Genomic DNA, 10493 nt, shown 5'->3' on the forward strand with positions numbered 1-10493 from the left:
TGTTTGTTGACAATATGCATGAAATACATCTGTTTCATTTTTTCCCCTTGAATTTAGGTAATGTTGCAATAGTTCTCTGCACCGAGGCGAAGGCGAACTACACGATTGAACATTTCTATAAATGATTCATACACTATAGTCGAAGATAACACATTGTGTAATAATTGGTGAATTGTGGTCTGGAAAAAGGGGGAGAGAGATAGATGGGCGAGAGATCCGTATCACAGTGGGAATAATCAGTTATGCTTACTTCCGACATTTAGTCTGCCTAGTGTTTTAATTGTGTTGTTTATGGAAATGCGGGTTGCGCCTCGGGCGATGTGCAATGCCCATGACTGGACTCTGTCGTGAAAGTGTCGAGACCAGATATACAACCCGAACCTAGTAATAATTATTCATACTCAGTCTATGAGGGAAAATATAAACTGTCCCAGGCAATGGTCCCCAGCTGTTATCGGCATCACAGATCTCGATGATGAGAAAACGCCTCAAAATCCAACATTGCAACTTCATTACTGTAATATTCTCAAATGAACTAATCGCCTTATAGGAGGGTTAACCCAACCCAAATCTGAACGTGTAGACGTAAATAAAGTGGACATCTATAAGTCCCTGGTCAATACGGCATGTTCCAGCTACCTCGATACATTAGTAGCGACACAATCGAAATCGGAAGGTGAATGTGTAAAAATAGAAACACACATGAACAAATCCAAACGTTGTGATGTCCTTTTAAAAAGATAACGAAATTCTCAGCAAAATTTTCCAAAAAGCTTCCGCTGCAATTAAAATACCCGTTACGGACCTTCCATGTTGACCTTTGTTGACTTTTGGCTTTTAGGAATGAGATCCCGCTGAATAGTTACACTCGTTGTCATGACTACGGAACATGTGGAAAGTGGTTTCCGGCTCTGAATGTTAGTCAGTAATTATGGGATATAATGCTCTTTATGCCGTCAATATGGAGATAACGCATCAGTGTAGTACAGAACTACGAGATCTGATGTTTATAGAATTAAATAAACCAGAAGTCAAAAACACAAAAGAAAGAAATATTGATTTTCCGTCAATAGATTTGAAAACATTTCTGAAGGACGTTTGGTACTAAAGCGCGATTATCTAACAATTATATTGCACTCTATTTTAGCGGTGACGTATTTGACACCCGTAGGAGAGAGTCGCAACAGACAGTTACAATTAAGATCTACTTGAATTACACGCTGTTACGCACACATAAGGCGGTGTGAAATAAGTCGGGGTTTCTTGCTCCTGTTTATATGTGGACAAAGATTGGAACGAATGATATGTATTATGCTCACGAGTATCGGCTAAATTGTTTTTTATCCATGACGGAAATGGTGGAATAGCTCGGGTATACGAGCCAATATCCAATCTAAGTAATTCTCTGATTGCTGAACACGTAATTATTCGATTGGATGCATTTGTTGAAGCACGAAAGTGTGGGATTCGTTATATCAATATTCGTCTCAGAGAGTCTACGATGGGGATAATAGACTACTTTGTCGGTTTCTGTGTCACGTGACGTTCCCAGTGGACGTCATCAAATCTTGTAGATATCCGCTATATGTGAGCGTGTCCCCGTTCGTAGCTGGTTGTAACGCATTTCCTGAAACATTTGATATCATACCGACTTTTATTTGAAAAGCTCTGAAATCCGCAATTAAAAGAATTGAAGACGCGTTTTGCCAAAGTGAATATAAATGTGCCGGTAGCATTGGCATACATGACCAGTTTACTGCAAAGATGGCAATTGAATACATTTAACGAACTGAAAAAACTTTCATAATTGATTTACCACTGTATATTTTTAAAACCGTGAATGTTTTGCCAAATGTTTTACCGACATTGCACGTAAAGATTAAGAATACATAAAGGAGAACAAAACCTCACCATAAAAACCTCAGTGCAAATTGCGACAATTTCTTCTACAAACACACCTGGATATTTTCACATCATTTCCTTTCATTTTTTTTCAATATACCTTAGACGCGAACGACCACAGAGATATTGTACCTCGAACAATGTCAAATTATTTCCTATCATCGCGTACACAGTTTCAAACACAATGGTTACAAAACAAGTCTCAGGGTTCGCTCGCACCCAAGACACCAGCGTTCATTTGCGTTTAAAGCTTAATACGAGTTTCAAAAGATATATTTAATACAGTGTGACCAGACCTAATCAGCTTTTATCTTTCTTTCCCGTTGTTTTCAGCGCATTATTTTCATGAATTTCACGCCAAGTTTTGCTATAGTAGGCACACCGTGACGTTGGATACAGTTGTTCTTTTAAGTCTTGCAAGCAAAAGTATCGCTGTAGTATGAAGAACGAGGTAAAGACGTCTGGAGATAATGCTAATATAATTCATTTTCAAGTTGACAGTTGCCGCCATAAACAGATAATATAAGTCAAGGATATGTTGAGTATAGACTTGAGATTGACACTTGATAAATGGCATGACAACGATAACGGCCAAATATAATAGTAAAACACTAATTCATTTTAGACTAATTCATTGTGCTCTGCAATAAACGCCCCAGAATGAGGAAGCAGAATTCGAAACGAAATGAAGCAGCTGGCTCACGGTGTTTTTATTTGATTAACTTCTTTCTGTTTTCTATTGCATTTTCGGCTGTTTTACTTCCTTGTTGTTTGCAAACTAACAACAAAACACTAACGTTATTAATATTATTGTTAATAAAAGAAGAAAAAGAAAAAGAAAAACAAAACAAAACGTGTGAACGAAATACATTATACAATTGACTGTTCTGACGTCTAAATTAAAAATGTGTTCGCGTTTTAGACGTCTACTAACATTTATTACAAGGAATAGTCAGGCATATAAAGTACTGTGTAAAGAACGCCTTTAATTTTCTTATTGGTTGAAAATAGGATCTTGATATTCTTTCAACAAGAAAATAAATATACGTTCATGTCTTTCCATACATTGAGTGAATCACAACATAACCTGACATTGCCACACGTGTGCGTAACTCGCACTGACGTCACGTCACGTGAGACATTTTGTTACACTTCAAGTACGTCATGAAGATGGTATATATTTTATATATAAAGGCTGACTGATTAAAGCGGAGGAGTCGTCACCTGTGCATGCGTCAGATGGCCACAGCGTGTCATTGTTTACAAACAAGCGTCTACCCATGAGCCTTTGCGTTTTTGCGTGTGTTTTTATCGTCGCTTGGGACTCAATTCCCGCGCGTGCGCAGGTGACGACCCTCCCGCTTTAATGTAATACGTGTAACATCGGATAGTCCAAGATGACATCGTTTGAGTGGCTGTGCACATGGTAATCCTACCAATTTAATCTTATCGAACCCGGGGAATAATGCGATTCAACAGAGCAACAGTGATGAATTGTTGAAAAGGAATTTGTTCTCTCATTTAATACGTCAATGGTCTTTACATCACATTGTTTTATTATAAAAGCGTCTCGAAAATCAATCGTAAGCATCATTCTGACAAGTGCATCCATCTGTAATTACTGTGTTTTTTATTCATATGGGCTGTCGAACATCGAATAGTTTGCGTTATCAATTCCGCTAAGTATTTGGCTTGATAACAGCTGGAATAGTTGGTATTGTTATAATAACATCCACGCTGCGTACAGCTGCTTGTAGAAAGAAACGTGAATAGTTGTGGAATATTCGAAACCTTATTACTTGTTGACTGATTGTCTATGACCTCAGTTGATCCCATCAGCGACAGATTGTCCTATTAACTTAAGACCAAGGATATGATTGGTAACTGTTTGACCTCTTTATTACGAAATGAACATCGCTAATTTTTTATTTGAGGAACATGTGCATGGTAACATACAAACATACATTGTGATTTAATGTGTTTATGTACAAAACTAACAATTAACCTCACACATACGCAATGCAGTTGCGCAAAGAAATGCATGATTAACAAGATTAAATAGACACACCTTGTGTTAATCTAGCTTTTGTCGACATCAAGATTTCTTTGGCACGCCGTTTATGATGATGTGGTCTTGAAGAAAACGCGCAAAAATAAATCACGTTTATATTTGATTATTGGTGTTTCCTATTGGTTATCATCAACAACAACAACAACAACAACAACAACAACAACAATGGAGATTTAAAGCATCCTTTCATCTCACTCCATAGAATAATATAGAGAGGCAGAATAATTACCCACAATACCCTGAAAAGTATATATAATATTGATAAAAAACACATATACCACACATGACTATAGTCTTAGTAAATCACAAAAATTGCTCGGACCGATAAAAATGATATATATTTGACAATATTTGATAATCGTCTATTTGATAATAGACGTTTCGAACAATGACTCGACTTCGGTACCATATAAGTAAACGTACAAAATGACTGAGCGTTGCTGTGGTAACCTCAAGGGGAGGATGCCATTGGGTGTGCAGTACAACTGACGACAGAAGCATGTCGAGAAGATATTCAACATCCTAGTAGGTGTATTAGAAGATTTTCTTTAATATATGAATAATTTATTTGTCTTAATGTATACATTCATACAACACTGATGGTAATACTGAATATAATTTGTAATGGAATGATTTAGTATTAAGAGAAAAACTATTTTTTAATTTGTTGGCATGTGTTCATAATATTGAAAATACAGAACAATACAACAGGTTCCAGAACTGATGATGGTTTAAATTCAATGCCGCATATCCAATTCTTTGAAGACTTGCACATTTCCCCATATTTTATCTTCAGTTTTTTCAACACAATATCACGAAGTATCATTCAAGTGAGAGCTAAACGCCACAAGAGAGCACTTCTTTAAAGTTTAATTTCTAAAGATTCAAATCGACGCATTACTTCGTAAAGAAGAAACTCTCTATTTTACTAATTGCAGCTCCTGGCAGTACAGTATTAGTACACATAGCGTAAGGGAAGAAGAGTTATCGAGTACGTACACTTGACATTGAGAACGAGTGTTAGACAATGACGTGGTGTTTTGCATTAATAAGGTATCAACATTGTTGTATTTAAAGTGCTCCATTTGAAAATACTCTAAGTATTTCATAAATTTCTTATCGATCACAAGTTCACTGAATATATACTGTATTACAAACCAAGGTGTAATCGTACGTGACTCAAATAAAACTATAAGTTACAAAATATCCCTATTGAAACTTGCCGAGTTTTATAAAAATCAGTTTTGTATCCCCTGGCATGTGACATTAATTGCCCCACATTTATTAGGCATTTGATAGAAGTCGATATGGCCACAATTAACAACCTTAATGTTAAACGTCCTCCTTATATGTTCGACATGCAGAAGATAAAGTTAGATACATTTCCAATTAAAACATGATATTTTGATAGCTGTTGTACACCCACCTTGGTTTAAACATACATAACCATCAGTGTGGCGGAATTGATATTTTCTTGGGGCATACATACATATGATACGACTATTTGTTTCCGCGACTAATTTGATGCCCACGGTAAAAATCAAAATATCAAAACCTTGCCTAATAGATGTGAAATTGTCGTCTTGCCAAGAAGAGGTAATTGTCACCGGAATATGTCATAGCCACTAACTTATCCTAAGTTTTCTATTAACTTGAAAAACGAGTAAACAGCATTTTGAGCAAATCATTGAAATGATGACGCAATTGCATTGGGAAAATGTCTAACCAGGACAGAAATAATGTTTAAATAAGTTTTATTTTGCCTATGACTTTGTACGAAGCTAAGTCAATGAATGACAACGACAAATGTTATAAACATGGCGTCTCAAAGATCAAGTAGGATTGTCATTTATATCAGTTAGACGTGAGATGTTCAACGTCTTGGAATGAGATGGAAATGTGGATTATGTTAGGTACCTTATCATTATGTACACTAACTACCAATAATACAAATTCGGTACACGTCATTTTCAGTGGTTCAAAGTTTCTCAATATAGTTTCATGTTTTCATATTTAGCGAATCGATTGATTGTTGCTATCAAGTGTCATATGTGAAAACATTGAGTCACGGACCAAATTCTTCAGATAACGTGTTAAAACCGACCGCGGAATGTAGAGTTATTACATGGGATTTTATGGGGAAAAATAATACATGACTCGATCATTTAGAATATTTTTTTAACTCAAGATAATAAAACAATGGAATTACATTAATAACATGGTGGGACATATTTTTAAAGATAACGTTGTTTCGATAGTTTGTAACGTTGAGCGATAGATCGTTTCCCTACGCGAACACGCCTGTGCACCCACATCGAACCCACCTACGTGCAAACTTACGGATGCAGTAGATATACCAAGCATTCACTTTTTACTGTACGGTAAAACATCGGTTACAGAAGATCTCATCTCTATTTGAAGCGGGAAAATCGTCACCTGCACATGCGTCATACTGTCATATCGTGTCATTGTTTACAAATAAGCGTCTACCCATGAGCCTTTGTATTTTAGCGTGTGTTGTTATCGTCGCTTGGGACTCAATTCCCGCGCGTGCGCAGGTGACGACCCTCCCCCGCTTTAAATAATCAATGCAACAATTCCATCTTTCATCTACCAATATAACAATTATTAATCTTTGTTCTAATTGTGACATGAAAATAATCAATTAAATGAGTACTACCAAAAGAGCACACATCAGTTTATCAGAGATTGTACAGCTTTGCTTTACTATGTTTTTGTTAAATTAAATTATTCCTGAGATGTAGCTACCTGAATGTACCTGAATGTGAAAACGAGATGTAACTACGTGAATGTGAAAACGAACATCATCAAATTTTAGTGAAAACAAAAAATGGGCATTACAAACAAAATTATGCAAAATCGCTGTGACTTTGGTTTTTTTCTACATTATTCACGGAAAATCCTTTTTAAATATCCCTTTTAATTTGTTCACAGTATTCAATTAATTCAATAAATAATTTATTTACTTAGCAGTCACGTGACTTATATGATTTACACCCAACCCAACATCGATTTTTAAGTAGTGTGAATTATGAGGTTTTATAATATATATAGTTGATTTAAAGTGACCTTTCTATAACAATAATTTGTGTGAATGTTACTTCCTGAAAACCTCTATTACCTCCTTAATTGTGTTACATATGCAATATAAACATGCTGGCGCCCTCGTGCAATGTATTCGACTCTGACCAAATCAGTGGGTTTATATTTGTAAACCCACACTTCCGAGTTTGTGTTTCAAACACAAGACAAAAAAAAACAACATTGAAAGAATCGGTTGCATTGTCACACTTCTATTTACATGTATGCACAATGTAATTTCTACAGTTGTAATCTTAAGTGTATTTACAACAAGTAAAATAACTGCTGTTGTAAATCAAACTACCACAGACTTCGCGCGCGAGTGATTACCAAATTCTGACTTACAGGTTTGGCGTTATATCCAACAACTCACAATTTCTCGTGGTGTTTTCATTAATAAACCAACGACCAGAACAATGTATCACGAGACCAAACGTGTTTTAACGAACCCATGTTCCTGGCTTGTTTTTTTTTCAGAGTAATGACACTTAAATATTATTTCATGCATTTTTTAAATAATTAAGCTATCGAATTGCAAGCTGAAATATCAACTCGGTGACAGAATGAGACTAATGTCTCATGCAATTAATTACATACTATATGTCGTCCAAACAACGTTCAGTTATTTGTAATTTCAAGAACTCAATATTTGACTTTAATGGTCTATTGGTTAACCAATACAGTATTATTGGTAAAGAGTATGCTACATGTGTGGTCATATATCGATATAATATGTGAGTTATGACGTAATATTCATTTTACTCTCGTGTCAGAGACGGAATGTGCTGATATATCTGTCATGCGGCATGCCTACAGCTGTATTTTAGTAATGTGACGGTGGCTATCTCGCTCAAAATACTAGTATGGTTTATTTTTTGAGTGTGTGTGAAAAGTTCACATCTAATGATCTCACGGATATGTCCAATCTGATTAAAATCTGATGTAGTGTACGGGCTTTAATTATTTTGGGTATAAACTTATTTTAATTTTATTTTTTATTACTTTTGTTATTAATGCCTTTTTATTTTATTATTTTACTTTGATTTTGTGATTTTTTTTAATTCCGCCCTACATACATCTGATCCGACGCCTATGTAAGTCCCGTTCAAACGTCATGAAATAACTGGCAATCATTTGGCTCATCGAATTATTTTCATTTAGTGATATCGGACAGAACGTTAATAGCGTTACCAATGGCTGTTCTATTATGGTAATATTAAAACATTCTGGATACCTATGTAAACGGTGTCTTTATAGTTTATGAAAACATGGATCCCTTCAATATTTTCACGGGATCTATTCAAGAATTAATTGCACGTACATACATTCAAAACCAGTGTAAAATCGTAGACCTTGAATAATTTACTCTTTAAGTGCCCTCTTTTCATGGTATACGTATATCAAATGCAGCAAGGAAAGGGAAGTGAGCCGCAGGCTACGACTGTTTCCATAGTAACAGTTTACGTTTTCACGTCATTATTTAACATGTAATACTCGTGTCGTACCATTATATTCATGTAGTTTCTTGGAAGGAAAAAAAATATCACTTTCCTTTTATAAGATCACCTCCTCGTTTTACAAATAATAACACAGAATTAAGTATTCCAGTAATTGGTTCAGTAATTTTGCAGTGGGTTGATATAATAACGATAATTTGACGTGAAAGAAACATCCCACCACATCATCTTACTTCATGTATAAAACGTCCATAATTTATATCTTTCTCCTACTGATTTGGGATTTCTCTTACTGTCAAAATTTTGTTTTGTTTGCTTTGTGTTCTTGCACTCGTACACTCCCCTATAAAACTTTGGTTTAAGGAATCAGTTCTAATTACATAACGATCTCGAGAAGCACATAGCGCAATCGCTCACTTAGCGGACATTGTTTTTTTAGGATGTCTGAAACAATAAGACGGTGACGGTAACGTAAACTTTGACACAGTCACCGTGTTGTATTCAGGATTCTGTGGGGGATATTACATCGTTGATTGGTAGTCATAGCAAACAAATTCAACAGATACTATGGAAATACGACATGTAAAGAGTTTTAGTTTTTGTTTTTTAATTTGTTTGTAAAGTTACGTATGTGCAAAACAGCGACGACGTTTTGAAATACTCTTGTCCTGATTTGTAGTTTATCGTTGTTGAAATGTGATAATAAACATAACAATTGTATGACATTCGACAATTCAGAGAGACCGTATCCCCAGAGATAGTAAGTCCACATTAAAACTTCTATAGCAGCTGTTAGCCAATACTGTGTTATGTCAGCAATGTTCGCGACAATGTCTGATATTGATAATTGTCTTAACGAGACTTATATTTGTCCACTTAGATACTACAAAGGATTTGTTTGTTTAGGTCCTATAATATCATTATAATATACTAATCATTAGTGATTACGACATAAAATATCATTTAATGGTACATTAACGAATACGTTAATCCAATGATGAACATACATGCTCAGTTTATTTTTTGAGAACAATTATTTAAATCTCAGTCAATCAGAAACTCGGATTCATGCCTTTAGGGAAAGTCACGTTTGGACGGTCACATCGATTTTGTTTTTCGTTCGGCGGGCTGATGCCTTCAGTGTAGCTTTTGCCTCTTCCGACATAGAAATCATCTGAATCTTCTTTCTATCTCTCTTTCTTTTCACACCACGCATAATGTAATGATAAAAATTAGGAAAAAACGCTGAGGAAATATAATGTTTGGTTTGCTAGCGAGCGATAACTGATTTGAGAATAATTGCACATGCGCGTGAATTGAATAAACTATGACCCGTACAATCTCGATTTGCATATTGTCAATCAAAGGTCCTGTTATTTGATTACTCATGTAAATTAGGCAATTGGACATAAACATTGCCACGTGTGAGTGTTTTTTATTTTTAATCAGAAAATAACCAGCAATTTTAACGGTGTTCTAATAAGAATTCATTGGTCAAATTTTCACAGAATGTTCTTTAGATAAAAATCTATATGAAAAACGAAAAAAAATATTTTTGATTGAAATTCACAAATAAACTGCATCTCTACCTTAATGTAAACAAAATAAAACATTTGCATCATACAGGTTAAACTATCTTGCGAAATAAAACCGAAAACTACGATAATCCAACGCAGCAAGAATCAGACATAAACATGAAAAGCACGGAGTAAATTTAATGTAATCAAACATCTACGGGAATCACTAGAGGGGAGCAAAAGAAACGATCAAAATATTTGTCGTACAAAAAAAAACTAAAAAACACACACGAAACATTCTACCACGTATCAAAAAAAAAGAAAGAATAAAAGTAATACCAATATAAAAGCACCGACTTAAAGATAACCCAATGCAACGAGATACAGATTTACAAACGTAAGGCACGAAGGAAAATTAATGAAATCAAACATCGATAAGAACTG

Source organism: Saccoglossus kowalevskii, chromosome 19, assembly GCF_978046115.1.
Source record: "Saccoglossus kowalevskii chromosome 19, keSacKowa6.1, whole genome shotgun sequence".
Lineage (NCBI taxonomy): Eukaryota > Metazoa > Hemichordata > Enteropneusta > Harrimaniidae > Saccoglossus > Saccoglossus kowalevskii.